At 40.2% G+C, this 21,563-nt stretch overlaps 1 protein-coding gene across 1 annotated transcript in view; it reads left to right on the forward strand.

Annotated features, from left to right (window-relative positions):
- The window catches only part of LOC150075056 (band 3 anion transport protein-like), a 934,629-nt gene that overhangs the window by 20,540 nt on the left and 892,526 nt on the right, over positions 1-21,563 (forward strand). The gene's annotated exons all lie outside the window — the stretch shown is intronic.

Raw genomic sequence — 21,563 nt, forward strand, 5'->3', positions numbered from 1 at the left:
GCTATAAAGAAGCTCGTTAAATGGAGGTCTGCCTGTATTTTTAAATTAATTATTAGGTTCGTTTACCTCGCGGTCCGCAAAAATATTTTTTGACCGCGATCCGCTGTTTGGTGACCCCCCCTATACTCTAGAGACTAAACATGAGTTTTTCACCGCTTCAAGCCTCCAATAAGTGGTGATATTGCACTGGTTGATGAGAGTCATCTACCACCTACACTAAAGTAATAATAATATATTCTGTTGGACTAATGCGTATTTTCAACAAAATGAATTAGGTTTTATTGCTTAAGTAGGATTTTTTTTTTTTTTTTTTTGTACCTCAATTAAAAGTTAAAGCTAGCAAATTAAGAATATTTAAAGTATTTTGTAAAGAGATTAATGCGGTTTGGTGAGGCCAGTATGCAGAATTTCTCATAACCCATGCTAAGGTTAGATGACTATCTCTGTGCAAAATCTTTCGGCTTTATTTTAGCTCCTTTTTTTTAATTATTTTTTTTTATAGTTATTATCTCTTCTCCTACAGGGGTGTGTGTTGGAAGGGACTCGCGCGAGCTACCTGTTATTTATTTATATATTTTTTGGGATTATCCGAGCCCCCCTTCCCTTTTAAGATGAAATTTAACAGACTATTTTAACTGGAGATGACTGGCTGAAATTGTTCTCGAGCAAGTTCCCTTGTTAACAAATTGGCAACACAACCTTGCTTCTAACTTATTAAAATTAAGTTTTACTCGAAGTTCTGCTTATTTAGCAAATAGCCGTCCACAAGATGGAATGATGTTCTTGTAGCTGCAAACTGTAGTACTTTACCCATTTTAGTGAGCACATTCAAATTTTTTTGTTTTATGCCGATCTTCTTTTCGGGAAAAAAATCCCGAAGAGAACGACGTCCAAGGCTAAGTTGATCAGTAACAAATTGGCACATTTACTACACTTAAAGACCTGGGTCTCACTTGGCGGGAAAATCTTCAGCATTCGATTTTTGTGATCTTATAGCTAAATATTATGCTGTACTTGGGAGACTAAAACCAGAGCTGGTCTCATTTACGAGCGAACAAGAGATTGCTTGTGCAAATTGCCCTAAAATACATGAATGAAATCGCTCCACATAGTTGTCTCTTTTCACCAATAACAAGTGTGAGTGTGCTGTATGAAGAGAAGTTTGGATCGGCATTTTATTAACCCTACCACATAGCAAAATGGAACAATATTGCGCCGTAGAAGGCAATTATTCTTTGGGCGATATCTTAAAATACCAGTCAGTAACACGGTAATATTTTGTACTTTGCTAGTTTTTATATTTCATACGTTTCTTTTTTTTTTTTTTTTTTTTTTTCATTCCGGCCCCTAGCCAAATCCACCAGACCATGCCTTGTTAGTCGGGTTTGGTGATTAAGAAGATTAAGATATTCAAGTGGTTGAGATTATATTGATGAATCATTAATACGCATGCCTGTTGTTTTCTCCAAGTTATTATCGAAATGGTATAGTACAGTACACAATTACTAACAATACAAATTTCACATTACAAATCAACTATACTGTGCAATGGTCATCTCCTCAGCGACAGCACAACAACCTGAATAAGTAGGCTACAACAGAAACCGATGAAGAGACACTGTCCAATCCTATGATCATCGCCGGTTATCTCCAAAAGATAAAAAGTTCAACGAACAGCCATCTACCAGCAGTCAGGGAGCTCAACAGAAGTTACTCATATTAACCAGCAAAACCAAGCTGGAAGATGTTATTGCAGGTCAAATCCAAGAAAACAATAACTAAGGCACAGAAGTGGACACCCCATTAAGGAAACGGAGTACCAACGTCCTGTCCACCAATTCATCCATTATTCAACCTTAACTCTTTCCAGTTGCAAAAGTATATTCCTTCTCACGAAAACTGAATTTGCAAAATTTTAGAAGGCATTAAAATTTTTCCTTCTTTTAATAAGTACTGGCTCAATCCCATCCACCAGACGAGTTATATTATTCAGTAAATCCAAACGCAAATCAGCATATTCTAAACAATTAAACACATGTTCCCATGTTTCCAGATAACCACACTTACAGTTGCATCTTGCTACGATTCCAAGACTATTCAGTTTAGCAAAAAACGATCCGTGACTTGTTAATAAGAATGTACAATGTAGATTTGACACTAACCAGATCGGTTTAATATAATTCACATCATTAACATAAGGGAAAAATTTGAATGTTATTCCACCTTTTTCCGAACAATTCCATCTGTTTTGCCATTTTTGTAAAAGGAGCTCCCAAATCCTATTCTTTTCGTTTCTCAAGTCATTTAAAATGTTAATTTCGATGCCTAACAACTCAGATTTTATACCTCTTCTCAAATAAAAGGATAGGCTTCTAAACACTAACTGCAAATCACGTGGCATTTTGTCAGCTAACACTTGCAAAGTTGCGTGAAAACAGTTCTGCAGGCCATAATCATTTTGAATAACATAACTCGATGTATAGAATAGAGCTTTCTGGTGTTGCTTACTTTGATTGCATGGCCAACCCAGATTGATGCACAATACATAACAATCTGCAGAAAAATACAATCATAAATCATATGGAGTGCTTTCTGGAGGCAGTCAATACTCAGACTTGAAAAAATTAATAACTGGAATGCTAGTTTAAAAATCCTTCATTCCATCCGCGTTATTCCTGAGATCATTGCAATAAATTTCTTCACCGTCTCTGATATATAGTTAATATGAGAGATAAAGTTCAAGCCACTAGCAATACATATTCCCAAGTATTTAATCATTAACTTATATTTCATATAGTAATATATAACTTTCTCTTCATTGCGAACATTGAAATTTAACTGTTAAGGGTTGCGTGAGAATACGGAATGAGTGTGATGGCATGCTTCCTATAAGTTTGCTCCAGTGAGTTGGCCAGTGTCCGTGTTAGTGACCCCCATTTATGCCGATATTTTCAAAATGCCGTTTATTCGTTAAACAGAAAACTAAATCGCATCATATCAACTGTTGGTACGGCCACGGAAAACAGGATAATACTACCATTCATTGAAATCTTGATGACCACTGACTCGCAAATGTTGCAGCCAGGTGAAACGTGTTATAGCAGGAAATCGTGATCCAGCCGTCCTTACTCATAAAGAGGCACGTCAGATAACGGGAATTTAATTTTTGATACTGTGCAGCTGCTCACAAGAGTGCTGTCCAGCGAGGCAGTCAATACTCAGACTTGAAAAAATTAATAGCTGGAACGCTAGTTTAAAAATATTAGCATTTAATCTTAAAAAAAAAATTATACCTTATTAGTGAAAAGGTTAACGAACACACGCTAATATTATACTCCAGTTCTCAGTGATGTTGATATTCGGAAACCACAATTAATTAAAAATGTGTCGAATTTTTAAGTCATGAACACGATGTGTTCATGAATACACTTCCGCATTCATCACTCACTAATACCGATTAACTCTGCCACTAAAGAATAAGAGTTTAGGCAGTCTGAGACCAGAGTTTCGTTGTTTTTGCCCCGGAAAGTTAGGTTTTTCGACTAGCAAACAGAAAACTGTCCGAAGAATACACGCAGACACAAATACAGTACAGTATACCGTAGTTGCCACAATACGACTTAGTTTGCTTTTGCGCTGACACGTTTCCTACATGCTTAAACACTCACATTCGGTCACATCTTTGCAGGGCGGGGACAGTTCCCATATAAAATAAATAAATAAATTTCCTGTTTATACTCTGGGACGACCAAACGGTCATAGCAGTTCACAAGATGGACAGAATACAAGAAATAGAACTATTTAGCAGTCACGGGCTTGAACCCCGTTCACTCAAGGCACGTGTACTTTGCACCCGCGCGCCTGACCACTCGGTTACGACACTCATACCCACTACTTTCACCCGGTTTCCAATACACGCTCCGGATAATCTTTCGTACCTGTACTAGGCAGGAAACATAATAGTGTCACTTTTACCTTTTCTAGTAAAATTAATAAATGTTTTTTTCCGGCAATGATAACATCATATGTCCTTACTGGCCATGGGTCACTAAACTTTTAAGTGGTATTATTTTAATTTGGTAAGTTCTCCATTGTGTATTTGTGGTTTGTCTGAAACTTGGAGCCATGTTCTTTATGAATGTAATTTTTATACTGTGCAAAGAGAAAGTTTGATGTCTCAAATTGAGGATTTTAACCATGATAATGAAAGTACTTACTTGGCTAATAAATTTAGATTCGAAGCATTGCAACAATATTGTGTTGATGTGTTAAAGAGGGGAAGACACTAGATTAATCTTGCAATTATACATTAAGGGTTAATGCTGAAGGTTATTGTTTCTTACTATAGGTTTGTTAATGGGGGAGGGGAGGTTTTTTTTTGTTTGTTTCTGCATTGCTTTGGTTGGGGTTAATTGTTATATATATATATATTTTTTTTTTTTTTCTTTATTATATTGTAAGTGTATGTCTACGTGCGTGTGTTTTTTTTTTTTTTTTTTTGTTTGTTTGTTTGTTTGTTTGTTTGAGGGTTCCCGGATTTTGGCAGCCCGGGAGCGGGAGTGCTGCACCCACTAGTCTTGCACTTCACTGACAGGATGATTGTGTTTAACTGCACAGAATGAGATGGTGAACCCAGGCCTGGCTCCTTGTGCCAGGGACGGGAGCCAGGTTGCGTTTGTCTATAAGGTCTGACGTAGCCCAGTGGTCAGGAGCGAGAGTGCATAGCACGCGTTCCGTGAGTGGACCAGGGTTCAAGCCCGTGACTACTAAATACGATAAATATTTGTATTGACGATTTATTGTAAAACTCTACTGACTTGGTTGTCGTGCCGGAGTATAAACAGAAAATTTATTTATTTCAGGGTTTCTCAGCCAGCATTCCTTGAGATGTAGCTAGGGTTTCCACGAGAGATCCTGATTTTAAAAAAATTAATAATAAACATCGTTTTTTGAATTTCGCGTGCCTCGCGATGCTAGCGCTCTCAGTGACGGACAGTGACCGAGCAGCCCGGTTTGCAATTTCGTTAGCGGTCTTTCAGCCCTGTATGGCAATGCGCAGTAGGGCCATGTTCATTTGTTTGAGTCCATTCTCAGTTTTTGACGCGAGATAGGGGAGGCCGTTGATAATTGGTGAGCACTGTTATTGCACAGAGGGGGAGACGGTAGGCTGAAAACGTCAGCCTACCGAATTACCTCCCCAAACTGCTGTTGTTGTAAACGTGGATTATGTAGGTTAGAAGTGAATTGTATTGCGAAGTTTTCGTATTTTTTGCGACTTTCTCGTTTATTTATTTATTATGCCCGTCTGTTTTAGATTTTATTAGCGTTTGTATTTTTGAAACATGTCTGACGGTCCAATGTGGCGATTTTTGACGACGAGGTGTGAGATGGAAGTGGAGGAGCCTAGGCCTACGGATAATTCTGATAAGGTCAGTGATGAAGAAATACAATAAGATGAAGCTCCATGCAAAATTTCGTTAAATTTGGTCCAGTAGAAGATAAATTATTGTTGCTATCATATAAGTATGATTGCAACAATACAAGTTACAATAATTCAATAGTTACAAAGAGCACATAAATCTCCTGCTACATACGGACATCCGTTGGCTTAGCAGAGGAAGAGTTCTCAACAGGCTGTTTGAGCTGAAAGGTGAATTGCAGTACTACTTTCAAGAAAATATTAGGCCAAATTTTGCTGAGTACTTTGAAGATGAAGAATGGCTGCAGAAACTAGTCTACTTAGCAGACATTTTTCATAACGTGAACCAGTTGAACAAGTCTCTGCAAGGTCTTGGAGAAAATGTTTTGATTTCAATTGACAAGATTCTTGGATTTAAAAGGAAACTGAAACTTTGGAAAAATCATACTGCAAAAGGAAATTTTGAAATGTTTCCACTGCTGTATGGCAGTGGGCTTGAGAGTGAGAAAGGATATCAGCAAGTCTTATTGAAAACCACCTGGAAGAACTGTAGAACAAAATTGAACAGTATCTTCCCTCCATTTTAACACAAGTGTATGACTGGGTGAGGGAACCTTGCTCTGAATCTTCTGCTCAGCCTGAGAACTTGACTTTGAGAGAAGAAGAAAACTTTGAGCTGCAATCTGATCGTACGCTCAAGATGATATTTACTGATCTGTCCCTAGACAAGTTCTGGATTTTCTTGAAAGAAGAGTATCCTGCCATTCATAGGAAAGCAGTGAACATTTTGCTGCAGTTTTCATCTTCTTACATTTGTGAGCAAGCTTTTGTTGTTTAACAAGCATTAAGAGCAAGGACCGAAATCGTCTCATTTTAGCTGAGGATGAAATCCGTCCGTGTGTGTGTTATTATCTCACGTTCAACCCAGAATTGAGTATTTGTGCAGAAAAAAAACAAGCACAGGTTTCTCATTAAAGAGGTAAATTCCATTCTTTACTTTTAGTTTCAAAAATAACACTTTTATGCATATATAGGCCTATAAAAGAGATCAAGAAACTAACACGTGTATAATAATTTTGTAACTGCTAGGCCTATATTTGAGCCTGATCATGGCACTCAGTAAGGAAATGTTTTTCAGTCTTGTATAACATTGTTTTAGGCTATATTTTTGTTCACATTGCTTTGATGGATTATGGTTTTAGTAGCTTTACTATTCAAAATTGTCAATAAATTTTCATGTTATTAATAGCATTAATTAAAATCAATTTTCAACCTTTATTTAAATTAAATCTACCGAGCCTACCTTTAAAAAAATTAAATTCCATTTTGGCTTAAGCCAAAATTCCATTTTGTCTTTTAAAATTTATGAAAAGGAAAGAAAGAGAAAGAAAGGACAAAATAATTTCACGAAAGGGAAGCTAAGCTTAACTGCCTGTTTTCAAGAAAGGTTGGCTGAAAAGTCATTTTTAGTTTTAAATATGGGAAAAAACCACTCTTGATCATACCATACCTCTTTCATTAGCATCTTGTATAGTATAAAATTGTGATAAGATTTAAGTCTACTGGGATAAGGTAAAAAAAAAAAAAAATCAAGTAGGAAATTAAAAAAAAAAATCAAGTAGGAAATTAAAAAAAAAGTAAAAACTGAAGTTTCCTCTACCTGCACTACTAACTTGTATTAGAGTTGATATCCTTTGTAGGGAGGGAAGGAGGGAACCACACAAAAAGATTGGCTAATAAGTTGGGCAAAATAAACAGATCCACAGAAAAATATCATTCTTTACTCAAAAGAGCATTGACAATTATTATTGGATTATTGTATCTACAACTTACTGATCACGCTAACGTACCGTGAGCTGTAGATATAATAATTTTTGCAGGGGTCCCCTGAGACCTGAAAATTATTTCAAGGGTTCCCCCAGAGTAAAAAGACTGAGAAAGGCTGGTCCATTTGATGGCTGTTCCCTTGTGGTAGAGAGGTGTAATACCCTTACAGGCCAGTACGGTTGAGAATTTTGTTCTGTTTTTGTATATATATATATATATACAACACAGGCGTAAGCCTCGGTTGTCCGATGTTATTGTCATTAATATACTTCTATGTCTATGGTAATTAGAGCAATCATAAAGAGAATGTGCGCCCAGTCCTCATCAGCACACCACAGATACATTTGGGGTCTTGGGTAAGTCATAATCGGAATAGTTTAGCATTAAATGAACCATGCCCAATTAGTATAGAGCCCAGGGGACTCTATACTAATTGGGCATGGTTCATTTAATGTTCATTTAATGTGCCCTAATCTGCTTCAAAACCTCGCACCATATACTGGTGGGAGGTTTTGAAGCAGATTTTGAAGCACCTCCCCTTTGGTTGTCTCGTCCCAACTGATTTGCCAGGGATGAAGAGCAGTAAGCACTATCTTTCTTTCTTGTTTTGTGTTGCTTTCAAGGTTTAGAGTAATTGCCATGATGTTTGTAGGGATCTGCGTCTTAATCCTATCGAGGCTGTTTCTAATTACTTCTAAGTCAAGGGGGACTGTATCTACTAGAACCGGAGAGTGGGTGTGCTACAGTACAGCAGGCTTTTGTTATCATTAATAGTGTAATATGCTAGATAGGAGGCGCCTCCGTAGCCAGGTGGGAAGGAGCAGCAGTGCGTAGCACACGCTTCTTGATTAGACCGGGTTCGAGCCCGTCACCACCAAATACGGAGGATGCGGAAAGGTCAGGGTATGACTACCGCATATCCCGGAGCAATATGGCCTTAGTTGCTAATGCTCCTAAAAACCAAATAAACAACAACAAACAGCTAGATAGGATCTAGCTTAGCTCTATTTCTAACTAAGGTAGCCCTAGAAAACCAGGTGCCCTAAGTGATGGCTGCAAGGAAGATTGCCTTATAGATAAGTGCAAATGTCTTCCTCTTTAAGCCCCATTCAGCATGTCTGAATCTTGCAATCATGTCTGCATAATTTCTCATTTTCTTCGCTACATGAATAAGGTGTGGGTGGCAAGTCAGTTTGTCAAACATGGCACCTAGATATTTCATTTCTGTGACCAGTGCTATTGTTTTTTTCTGATATTTTAATGTGGTGGTCTTCTTTATTAAGATTTCATTTTAATAGCATTGATTTAGTCTTTGTATTTAAGATTACTAATTTGTGGGTTTTGGCCTAGTCCTGAAAAATATTTAGAGCATGATTTGCTTGTTATTCTAAGCCAGATACAGGTAGTTACCTCCCATAAACGACCATGGTAGTACAAAAATGATACTTGCACTGCCACTGATTAGCTAGGTCACCGTTTCTCAAACTGTGTTCCGTGAGATGTGAACAAATGTTCCGTAAAAAATCGTAATTAACAATTAAAAAAGTAAATAAATTTTGCAAATTTTCAGCGTACACCTCTTTTTTTATCATTGTAATTTTTAACGTTATTTTTTTTCGGTTATTAATATATTTGCATAGACTACGAAGTATGCTAAGTATGTGCCCCAGGGCTCACATCTAGTGAGTATGGGCTTTGCACACCCAGGATCCTGAGCTGGATATCACCATTCTTCTCGTTGTTGGTGATTCCCTTCTTCTCAGGGTAACTCAGAAATTTTTTCTGGCTGGTGCAGTAAAAGCCTCAGGCTTCCTTGCGCCATCTGGCTAATGATAATAGTAATATGCGTAGAGGTAATGACATCTACGAAAAAGTAGCAATGTAGTGATCTAATATGCCATTCGTATGCGATTTAGCCTGGAATACACGGGTTAAAGGAGATGGAGAAGCGAATCGATATCATAACTGAACTCACTTCCTTGTATAGATTTTTTTTTTTTGTTTGTAGTTTTGAAAGACAAGTACTTCTAGTATTGCAAATGTGGATTTGACTGGACATAAAATGTCCAGTCAAATCCACATTTGCAATACTAGAAGATGAACTAGTCATTTTATAATAAATGACTGGACGTTTTATAATAAATTTTTTTGAAAATGGCTTTTTGTAATAAATTGTTTTGATTGATTCTGCGGATGTCATGTGTTTATTTTAAATTATGTATGCGCAATACAGTTTACAGTACGAAAAGTTTCAGAATGACTAGTCTTTTTCATGTAGTTACCCATCTGTATTTATTTCAATAGAAAAATGTATGTAAGTTATATAAGAGGAATTTTAAGTCATATGTATCACGTGCTGTTTCGCACTTATTTTCCTGCCGATATTCCACTCAACGTGTTTCGGATAATCGAATCAAAATTGAATTTACAAAACTGGTCTTATTATGCAGTGACCATTGAATTAATTTCTTGAAATAGATATTGCATGAACAACGAGGAGTTTTTTTTTTTTTTTTTTTTTAAGAAGATATTAGATATTAATATATGAGTGTCACAATGACAGGCACACAGGAAAAAGTGACGAGTCACTTTTCAAATAGAATGACAAATGATTTTTAGCGCATGTAGATGTGTATAGTATCTTATGTGGGGCGACACCCGAACGTCAGTTCAACTTCGCCTTGGTACCCTGTGAAGAATATAGAACTGTGTAAAAGGCTAGAAATGTGTGTAATGTTATCTTTGTGCAGTGTGCGCATGTTCAGTTTTCACCAGGACGGCGATCACCCGAAAAGCTTTCCCAGTGGCCATCTACACCTTAGGGAGGTGGGTCACAACAACTGTGGCGGACCTCAATTAACACATACCGAATGCCCAAAACGAGTTCGGAATCATTCAAAGAAAAGGTGGAGGGGAGGAAACACATCTCTCGTCCACTGCTGAAAGCGCATATGTACTTCGGTCCTGGTGGTGCCTCTTAGTGAAGTGCCTAACATGTCTATGTCCACTGGTGAACTGTAAGGCCAGTGGATGCCACGATTCTCAGGCACCAGTAAAATCCCGCTTCAAGCGGAGGGGCAGCAAACGAAAGAAAAAAAAAAAAAAAAAAAAGAAAAAAAAATAGAAATAATAAAAATATTAAAAAGATTAAATAAATCTTTAGAGAGATTAAAGAAGTGGCGTATTACACGCTTCCCTGCATGTAGCAGTGAAGCCCTTGGCCTTCGCGGATGATCTTGCTTTTGGTATGTGCCGATACCAGGGCGAACCTGGAGACAATTGCAAATGGAGCACTGGTGAAACTTCAGGACTGGGCGGCCCTGTACAACCTTACTATCTCAGGAGAGAAAACAAAATCCATACTTCTTAAAGGCAGGTTACAAATCAGGAGACCACCTATAATGAAATGGAACTTTACCCATATACAATTGCACACGGAAATCAAGCTCCTAGATACCTTAGACTCGTGGCTTATCTTCCACCCCTACCTAAAGTATCTAGCCAACGAAACTAAAGATACACTGCTATGATAAGGCGGGTCAGCAGGGCAGACTGGGGCTGAAACAAAAGGCCATTACCCTCATATACCAAGTGGTATACGTGCCATTTGTGTGTTATGGTGTCTCCACCTGGTTCTGACAAGCCATCCTAGCAAGAAACAAACGTAAGCTGGATTCAGTCCAGAGGTTCATGCTCCTTTCAATTTGCAGGGCGTGCCGAACTGTCAGCACCCCTGCTCTGCAGGTAATAAGTGGATGCCAGCCACTATACTTAGAAGTTGTTAAAATAGGGCTTTTCTGCCTCCACGTGGCCAGAGAAAAATTATAATCTATGTGTCAGTGCATATGGGCCTAGGCCCTGGAGCCACCATACTTAGAAGTTGTTAAAAGAGGACTTTTCTGCCTCCACGTGGCCAGAGAAAAATTATATTCTACTTGTCGGTGCATCCCACACGTGTCCTGGAGGCACGTGTGGGATGAAGTTGTTAATATGAAATATGATGATGCCTCCTCGTGGCGTGGACGGGTACTGGGAAGCAGCATTCCTGGTAGTAAATCGGCCAGGAACAACTAAACAACACACACACACACACACACACACACACACACGCGCGCGCGCGCGCGCGCAAACATAGCACTACCGCATTTCTGACCATTGTACAGGGGCAATTGGGCTTCTTGAAAGGATCCAGAGACAGGCAATTGCCTGATGAGATCGGCAAATGGGCGACCATATGAGGAAAGACTCCGAATGTGTGTACAGAGCTCGGCAACCAGGCACCTCAGAGGTGGCCTGATTGAGGTTTATACGTCCGTGAGAGGGGTTAGTAAAATGAAGGAAGACGGAATTTTCAATGTTATAGAGAATTCCTGAACTGGTGGGCATAAATTCAAATTACAGGGGAAGAAGTTTAGATTAGATTGTAGGAAGTTTTCTTGTAGCCAGAGAGTGGTTTACAGGTTGCCTTCACGGGTAGTTGAGGCTGACAGTTCGAATAAATTCAAAGGTCAACCGGATATTTATCTATGTGAGAAGGGAAGCAAATAATTTGCATTTTCTTATCTACTCATAGTGTTTTTTTTTTTTTCGGCCAGAGCAGCAAAGCCTCTTGCTTCCTTGCACTGTATGGCTATTACTATGTATATTCTGTGCTCAGAGATTTTTTTTTAAACTAACCATTTCCATTGGAGAAAGAGATTTGAGTTATTTGTAGATTTGGGAGTGATGAGACTTCAAGCGAGTTGAGATCAAAAAAGATGTGATTCCAAATCAGTTTTCTCTAACAAGGAAAATCGATGCGGAAATAGGCACAAGTACGGTACTGTATTTGAAGTTAAAATAATCGTAGAGTGCAAAATTTAGGACAAATGAAATGGGTGGTGGTTGAGGTTATTGGTAATTGAGATTCAGTCAATTCAGAAAAAGTACAATGGCGGACAAAAAAACTGCGTCACTTGTGAATTTTGCAAATAATGTTTTTCGCGGCATTGTGGGTTCGAAATGCGTTTGCTAGATGGGATATATATCTCTGGGAATGAAATATAATAAAAAGACTCCACCTGATATACCTAATTGCCATAAATATCTTCCCAAAGGGTAAAATGCGTAATTAATGGAAATATGAGAAATCATACAAATGACAACCAGACATACATTTTATTGCATTTACGTGTACAAACTGAAATGACATGTTAACGTAATAGTATTATATACTGTAAATCACAAACTACGTTCCTCAATATTTTGTTATTCCTCCTAGAGCTGCAATTACAGCCTTTCAACGATCTGGCATAGAGTTAATCAACTTCTGGATGTACGGTTGCCCAATTTCGTGGTATCACACCCTTACAATGCTCTCCTGCAGCTGAATCTTACTTGTTGGCTTCTTTTGAGTAATTTTAGACGACATTATGTACCATAAATTCGTGTCGGACTGTTGCCAGGCCAGTCCAACACTGTAATGCCAATATTTCTGAGGTATGATTGCACCTTAAGGGAGAAAAACATTGGTGTAAATATGTTTTACACCAATTCTTGTCTCCCAAGGCTTATGTTTTAAGCCTTGTGAGACAAGAAGACAAACTCATTAAATCTAAATAGCATAAAACTTACCAATTTTGCTATTTTGTTAAGCATAAATGAATTATGACCATCCCAATGACGCGACAAATTTTTAAAGGCCTTTTTTCACAACGTGGCTGAATTAGTCTGTTTCTTTTTCTTTAATTTTTGGCAATTTTTTTTTTTTTTTTTTTTTTTTTTTTTTTTACTTCCGGAAACTCGATTCGTCGTCCAGCAAACAGCAACTCGACCACAGAACAAACGAAATTTATAGACATTATATAAGGCCCAATATGGCTTAAGTTGCTGAAGTGCCTAAAACTGTACAACTAACCAATCTTCTCTGTGCTCCGTCCAGAATGGAACTTTATTAAGTGAAGTATCTAAATGTAAAGCTCAGTAAAATTGATAACAATCATGGGGAACGTGTATGAATGAATTAATGAAATTTTTGAATATTATACACTCAGTGTTCACTGAATTATGACCACCCCTATGAAAACTGAATACGACCACTTGAGGTACGAGAGTACGAAGTTAGTCGTCCTGTGTAGCATAGATAAGGTGTCAGTGGTTCAGTAGGTAGTAAAATTCCGAGCGTGATGGGTAAAAGGAAGGATTTATCGGACTTTGATAAAGGACAGATTGTGGGTGCTCGACGAGCTGGTGCCTCGATTTCCCAAACGGCTGAACTGGTGGGGTGTTCGAGAGCCGCTGTAGTTAAAGTGTACCAGGACTAGCGTAAAAATGGTCAAACAACGACCCGGCGGCAAAACTGCAAAGGTCAGCGAAAGGGTGATGTTAGAGGTGAGCGCCGGGTTCGACGGCTCGCAAAGGCGAACAGGCGCAGCACTGTTGAAGAGTTTACCCGATACAACACATGGGCCAAACTGGAACAACATCTGGCATGACCATGCGTTGCACGCATGGGCTATACCAGCAGACGACCCCTACGGCAACCTCTCCTAACCAAGGTTCATCGGCGTAAAAGACGCCTGGTGCAAAGGGCATGCAAGTTGGACGTCAGAAGACTGGAAGGTGTGCTGGTCGGATGAGTCACGTTATTTACTCCACACCGTGGTTTGTCGTGTACGGATTTGGTGTCAACAACATGAGGCTCTGGATCCATCATGCATGGTATAAAAAGAGGAGGCGGTTGTATAGTGTGAGGCATGTTTCACTGGCAGGAACTTGGACGCCTGGTGCATGTGGAACAATGTGTCAGTGGTCTCCGCTATTGTCAACTGCTTGCTGACTGTGTACACCCTGCTATGTTACACTTTTTCCCGAATGGCGATGGTGTCTTGCAAAATGACAGTGCGCCGAGCATTGGGGCACTTGTTGTGCAGGAATGATTTGAGGAACACAGTTCTGACTTCCAGCATATCGATTGGCCTCCGAATTCCACCGATATCATAGAGCACTTGTGGGACACTATGGAAATTCATATCAGGCGTGTAGATACACCAATCACCTCTACATCTGCATTGCTGACCGCATTACACACACCTTGGTTGGCCATACCTCCCGAACGCTTCCAACATCTTGTGGAATCAATGTCACGTCGGATAGCTGCTGCACTGAGGGCAAAAGGAGGACCTACGAAGTATTAGGTAGGTGGTCATAATTCAGTGATCACTTGTATACACACAGCAAGAATATACTGAACTCCAACAATATACTCATAGAACCTCAAGAATATAGATAAATTGACTTGGACAGTGGCTCCCGCATACAAACTATTTGGACTCCCTCCTGTCGCCAACTGTAAGAGTAGGACGAAATGACACTATCTGATCGGATGCCTCCTAGAGTTACTAATGGGTTCGGTTCTTGGGTTATTTAGCGGCCTGCGAAAACAAGTGTAATAATGTAGACTAATTTTTTTTTGATAAATCCCATAGCAGTACACTCATTAATGTAATGCATGATGTTTATTATAATATTATTTAAACATTATACATTACAATATATGCTGTGCATGATTCGACCGTAACGAAACCTGTTTCCAGAACTTGGTAGTTTCGAGTGTAAAGAAGAAGGAGTTTACATAGAAACAATTGGAGGTTGTGGTAAAATTCTCCTGACACTTGGCCTTCTAACATTTGTACCTGCTAACAGTTGGTTAAATTTTAGGACTTTTTCTGCAGCACTTCTCTTCAGTATTCTAACTGGCTGTTGACGATAATTTTTTCTTTATATACTCATTTCTTTCGTGCACCAAGGCTGTTCCTGTCGAGCAAGTTTTTGTATGGTAAACAAGCAGGCGGTCAAGTGCGACTGTGGAAGTTGTCTCTAAGCTTTTTTATTTATTTTTGTTTCTGAGCATTGTCAGAAAATAAGTGTCATTGAATATTAATAATTCCGAAGTTTACTACTCAGTATAAATCAGTCACGTGTTAGGAACACCTCCCCTTGTGAGCCCCACTAGTGAGGCCCGAAAGCCCTTATGAGTTTGAGACCGCGCTGCTATGAAATATAAACCTTATTTTAATGCAGCCACGTTATGAGGTATAATGCTTTAGATGCCACAAAAGCCTTCATGGGTAGCATAGTTGGTAGAATCGCTGTCTTTCCCACACCGAGTGGAAAAGACCTGGGTTCGAGTCCCGTCGATGATGAGAGGATATTTTTAGGGGCATTTTTCACAATGTGGCTGAGTTAGTCGGTCCCAGGAGAGAGGGTAGCATGGTTTTTTTTCTCCAGCAAAGAGAAAATCGCCCTCAGAATACACGCAATCAGACTTATACAGGGTGTTTCAGTTAAACGTTTCAGAACTTCTAAGAGGGGTAGGGTACATCCTGACAACTCGAAATCATATAGCAATGTGGGGTCGGAAATGCTTTCCTGAAGCGGTGTTGTACACAGAAGCACCATAAAAAGAAAAGAGACCGTAAGTGAGAAATCGTTTTAATAATACATGAAAAGAAGCAAAAGGTACATGGATTAAAGTAAGTGTTCGAAGTTTCTTCAACCTCGTATTGCTTTCGCACAGTGGTACCTTGGAAAATGTGCTACAAATCCCCTTTTTCCTGCTGAAGTGTTGTTTTCCGATGAGGCATCCTTCACAAGGGAAGGAATTTTCAACACGCATAACGACCATATCTGGGCGGTCGAGAACCCGCATGCAATACGACGTCGTGCAGCACAGATTCGATTTTCGGTCAATGTATGGGCCGGTATTATTGGGAGATCACATCATCGGACCTTACCTGTTACCGTGTCGTCTAACCGGACCTATCTACTTGATCTTTCTGCAGCAAGTATTGCCACAACCTTTGAGAGATGAACAGATTTCTGCATCGACGCAACAGACAATGTGGTTCCAACACGATGGAGCCCCTGCCCATTATAGCGGAGATGTTTGTAACTATCTGGATGTCACATTTGGTCAACAGTGGATCGGACGTGGTGGTCCCGCGCGTTGGCCTGCTCGGTCACCCGCCCTATCATGTCTTGATTTTTATTTCTGGGGTGATATGAAATCGCTAGTTTATGACACCCCTGTTGACAATGCTGAGGAGCTGGTTGCAAGAATCGCAGTAGCTGCCGAAGAAATTCGAAATTCGCCTGGAGTATTCCAGAATGTTCGGATGTCCATGCGTCGGAGATGTGAGGCGTGCATTGTAGCCCGTGGAAGAAACTTCGAACACTTACTTTAATCCATGTACCTTTTGCTTCTTTTCATGTATTATTAAAACGATTTCTCACTTACGGTCTCTTTTCTTTATGGTGCTTCTGTGTACAACACCGCTTCAGGAAAGCATTTCCGACCCCACATTGCTATATGATTTCGAGTTGTCAGGATGTACCCTACCCCTCTTAGAAGTTCTGAAACGTTTAACTGAAACACCCTGTATACGGAGCAATATGGCCTTTTAGGCCTTAGTCCTAAAAATCCAACAGCAACAACAACGCCCGAAAATCTGCCACATTAATCCTTTAAACAGCCGTTAGAGTTGGAGTTTTATGAGATCCTTTAAACCACAAATTTAAAGTACACTGCGAAGGTAAACAAATTTTTCCGATATTTTAAATGGCAGTGGAAAATAACTCATTAGAAAGAGGAAGGTATTAGGTAATATTCTAGTATAATTCTAAATTCTCCTGAAAAATTTATTGATGTCATATACTGAAACAAATTTATAATTACATTGGCGACGTTCCATTTTGTAGCCTGAAAAAAAAAAAAATAATAAATCTTAAAAAGAAAAGAAATTTCTCGAATAGCATCCGCCACCCCAAGCCACCCCTATGTAACATCTTGTGACAAATCGGTAAGAACCTTATGAAAACAGCAGTTCATGAAATAAGAACTGCTTTAGAATTTTTATTATTGGGCTGTTAATTTTCTGGTAGCCTCGAACACTGATGCGCCATAAAATTCTGAATCAGTCAATCGATTAATCAAGCTGTTAATTTTCTGAGGTAATCCAGAAACACGTTCTAAGTTCGAAATTACATATCTACAAAATTACCAGATGCCTTCCTCAAAACTCTACTTTGTTTGCTTGTAGGTTTTAGAAGAACTCTTTATTATATACAGAAGGCACATTGCTGTATACAACTCCCTTCACGGCTACAAGCCAGGGGTTTACATGAAAGAAATTACACAATAAACAAAGATGAAAAAAAAACCAAAAAAAAAAAAAAAACAGCATAATGACTCCAGAAAGGTTTGAACACTGGAGTGATGGATCCATGGCAGTGATGGACAGGTCCTCGGGAGCAGGTTCTAATGTCCTGTGACATGGTCCTGGGAAGGGAGTCAACCGAGTACTTTCTGTTTATATTTCTTATCGACTGCGAACTTGTAGAGGTCGCCGTCCAAGGAGTGTATGTCCTGCAGCATTTGCACGGGTAGGAACCGATCAGATAACTTTTAATCGGTTTGGAATGGCCTGAAGAATTGGATTAGCCCTAAGGCTTGGGACCGGGATCCTCCATCCGAACTTAAACCCAGAAATCTGGTACTGAAATAATGCCAACCGTCATTTTGACGGCGAAGACGAGTCTTCTCTCATGAATGATGGAAGAAAGACGTCTGATGCTGCGAGTTGCCGCCATCTGGGTGGTCCTTGGTACCAGGGGAAGCCAAAATTTCCATATGGCCCACTTCAGTAGCCAGAATTACCCCGCGAAAATCCGTCTAAGATGGGTCATAGCAGTTGAAGTCCAGACTTCGGCGCCATGGAGTCTAACCGGATAAACACAGGTCTTAATATATCTGCACCCAACAGCCTAGTCATGGACGTGCATAAGTTGTTGTTTAATCATCCACCGGAGTCGACAGAACTTTATTTGCAGGTGGTCTATGTGGGTGGGAAGGAGAGCTTTCGATCACAAATAACGTCCAGATCTGTATGTTGTTGGACGGCAGAAATCCCGGATCCTCTTAAAATAAGTTGCACTATTGTTGGGTTCCGTTTGAGAGAGAAAGTTAACTGTTTTGACTTCTCAGGATTGATGTGAAGTCCGAAACCGGAGAGAAAGGCCTCAAGGTTCCGGATTTTCTGAAGGATTAAGGCATTGATATATTCAGCAGTGTCTCCAGAACAGCTGAGAACAAGATTCCGGACAGGACCCCGCCTTGTGGGACTCCATCTATAATAGTCTTGGTGTAAGATTGCCATCGCGAACAGTAATGGTCCTATTCTCAAGCATTGTCTGAATAAAGAAGAGCACGTCTCTACCAATGAGGTAATACTCACGTTACGTCGATATACGTAACGGTGATTTCCGAACGGTGCTCAAATGCCTCGAGGATCTTGGTAGTGGTGGTAACTAGATTTGTAGCGGTGAATCTAGACCGGGTAGCATAGGTGATCTGCAGTAGCTGTTGTGTCATAATTTGGATGGTTAACGTTCTCAGAAGAGATTTCTCAAAGAGCTTTAATAGGAGAAGAAGAAAATCTTTATTGTACAGTAAAGATACAATAATGTGCCCCCCACAGCCAGGAGGCCAGGGGCTTGACAATGATATAGGGTAATATAAAAATATGTACAGTATAAAAATTTGTGCAGTATAAAAGATTACATAACAATTAAAAACGTAGCATTAGCCATTCAATAGATATGAGTATGTACATAGTTGTGAGGCAGACAGTACACCAAGGTATGTACACGTTCATATGTACAAAGCACATATTTAAGCATATTCACACAAGTCAGAAAATTTCACAGTGCCAAATTATTGTTCGGTATTGCATTTTCTTGTGAAGACAGTTCGTCGATTTGCCTGCGACGTGCCGTTATGCGCCTCATAGGAGATAGCAGATGGAGATATCAGTATGAGTCGACATCAGGGGCCAAACAAAAGGGGAACAAGTTCGGCCAACGAGCGCCTGTAATTGCGATCAGAAGCGAATTTCTGCAGGTCAACTCCGATCATTAGCAGGGCTTGTACTGTAGGAAGTACTTGTCCAGGTAGGAATCTATCACTGATCTTCAGCCTGTTCCGTTGTAGCTGAAGAAGAGGGGTGGCTCGTAAGGAAGGAAGTGGAACATGCCACTGGCATATATCCCAGAAGTCAGGGGAGTTGATTTTGCCAACCAGCATTTTGACTGTGGTCACAGTTCTCCTCATGCTGATTATTTGAGGCAGCCGCGGGATATGGAGTTGGTCGGCCATGTGGGTGATCCTCTGTTGGCGGGGGGGGGGGGAAGTCGATGTTTGTGGGTTGCCCACTTCAATATCCAGTATTCACTGGCGAAGATGGGCTTCATGAGAGAAGGTACTGCGGATGCCCATATTTCAGAGGCATACAGAAAGGTAGGATACACAATGGTTTCCAGATATCTGATTGTGGTTCTTGCGTCTGTGTTATGAAGAAGATGTTGACGGCAATCCAGCGCATTCGGTTGATCTTGCGTAGAACACATTCGATGTGACAGTTGAACATAAGGTTTGGGCCGAAGGTTACACCGAGATCTTTGTGTTTAGTAACACTTGGAATAACTGCACCCTGCAGTGAGGGTTGTATGGATGTGGGACACTTCTTCAGAGAAAAAACCATAATAACGGATTTTTGGGGGTTCAGTTTGAGACCGAAATGGTTGAGATGGCTAGAGAAAGCTGTGATCTTATTACAGATTTCCGATGTGATCACTCCCCTGTCGGCTGATGGTGGTATTTCCGTTAGGAACTTTATATCGTCGGCGTAGGTAATGACATCATCTCTGTTACACACAAACGGAATAAGGAGGGCGGTAAAAAGTAACCCCGATAAAACGCCACCTTGCGGCACACCAGCATTGATGGATCGGGTATAGCAGAGGTTACGATGAGTGAGGTACACTGTTCTGTTCCGGAGGAGCGAGTGCAGAAAAGCGAAAACGTCACCTTTGATCCGAAAGAAATTGGTTAGGAGATTCAGAAGGGCTGAGATGTTGAGGCTATCAAAAGCAGCTTCAATATCGGCATAAACAACCGCCATTTCTGATTTGGCCTCAAATGCATTTAAAATTTCCGTTTGGACTGCCAGAAGGTTGGAGACAGTTGATCTATTAGGGAGAACATAATGGAGTTGTTTTGATGATTGTGGAAGAAGATGGCGTGTTATATGCGGAAGAAGGACTTTTTCCAGTAGCTTTAGGAGCGTGGATGCAGTGGAAATCGGTCTATAGTGCTTCGGCTGGCTTGGTAGTTGAACTTTAGGTAGTGGGGCAAGACTGTATTTGCTCCAGGATGCCGGAAACACTCTATGAGAGAGGATGGAGTTGAACAAGTAGAGCAGAGGATCAAGGATATATGGACTGAGGCACTTTACGATGAAATGTGGGACATTATCGATGCCAGCGGTGCATGACGGACGCAGCGAGTTGATGGCTTGACGAAGCTGCTGTCGATCGATTTGAATGGAAAACAGCTCATCATCTGGACTTGAAATGGGGTCTGGTTGGTAATCATATGGTTGTGTAATGTTGTCTTGGAATCTGGCTACATAGTTGATCCATTCAACTGGATTGAAATTGGAATCTGGTTCAGAGTTACGGGTATATGGCACTTTGCCTTTGGATAAGGTCTTGTCAGTGTATTCTTTAATGGCTTGCGATTTCAGTCTATTAAACAGTGCTCTAGCTTTGGAGTACTGAGTTCGGTCATATGCTGTACCAGACTGTTTCCATTGTTTATGGAGGGACTGTTTGCACTTGAAACTGTAATTTAGCTCCGAAGACCACCAAGCATTAGTTCTAGCGGAGATACTGACCTGTTTAGCTGCTGAGAACATAGTAACAGTGTGCAACCATCTAGTTAATATGTCTAGAGCCAGTTCCGGATCTCCTGATTCGAGAACTTCCCAGGGAATTAATCTTGTTGCATAAAGGCATCTGTTCGGTTGTAGGAAGGTGGGAGAGATGATGATCTTCCTTTTGACGTAGTGGGAGACATTAAAGTTGGGCGTTGGGAGCTGCAATAGGCTTGATGCAGAAGAAATTGGACGGAAGTGACTGGGCTGAGAGGCAGAGCGTATTTTCGGCAGCGGTCTTACTAGATAGACATGCCACATAGGAGGGAAAAATTTGATTAAGTATCTTGTTAAATAACGACAGGATAGGATCAACAACAAATGTACTGAGGCATTTCAGCATAAACTGAGGAATTCCGTCGGCACTGGATGCGGCCGTAGGTGCTAAACTATTTATTGCGTCGATCAGTTGGTATTTGGTGAGTTGAACTGAATTTAAGGGGTCTGTTGAAATCGGATTGATTGGGAATTCCATTGGTGTTGTGGATTCTGGCTGGGCGGCGAAT

This window comes from Mastigoproctus giganteus, chromosome 14, assembly GCF_048544385.1.
Source record: "Mastigoproctus giganteus isolate SK-2022 chromosome 14, ASM4854438v1, whole genome shotgun sequence".
NCBI lineage: Eukaryota > Metazoa > Arthropoda > Arachnida > Uropygi > Thelyphonidae > Mastigoproctus > Mastigoproctus giganteus.